Source organism: Cebus imitator, unplaced genomic scaffold (genome assembly GCF_001604975.1).
Source record: "Cebus imitator isolate Cc_AM_T3 unplaced genomic scaffold, Cebus_imitator-1.0 Scaffold36, whole genome shotgun sequence".
Classification (NCBI taxonomy): Eukaryota; Metazoa; Chordata; class Mammalia; order Primates; family Cebidae; genus Cebus; species Cebus imitator.
The window spans coordinates 2,888,437-2,888,767 of NW_016107351.1; the positions used below are offsets into that span (position 1 = coordinate 2,888,437).

The 331-nt window shown below is 59.5% G+C and overlaps 1 protein-coding gene across 1 annotated transcript in view; it reads right to left on the reverse strand.

The window, feature by feature from the left end:
• Positions 1-331, reverse strand: part of RNF213 (ring finger protein 213) — a 115,812-nt gene that overhangs the window by 50,367 nt on the left and 65,114 nt on the right. The window lies entirely within an intron of this gene.

Here is a 331-nt window from a genome sequence, read left to right on the forward strand (position 1 = left end):
GCAAAGACGATCCTCACCTCCCGAAACCTCTCCACTCGGCACTGCGGCAAAGACGATCCTCACCTCCCGAAAACCCGCCACTCGGCACTGCAGCAAAGACGAGCCTCACCTCCCAAAACCCCTCCACTCCACACTGCGGCAAAGACGATCCTCACCTACTGAAATCTCTCCACTCGGCACTGCTGCAAAGACAATCCTCACCTCCCGAAAACCCTCCACTCTGCACTGCGGCAAAGACGAGCCTCACCTCCCGAAACCCCTCCACTCCGCACTGCTGCAAAGACGATCCTCACCTCCCGAAACCCCTCCACTCCGCACTGCGGCAAAGACG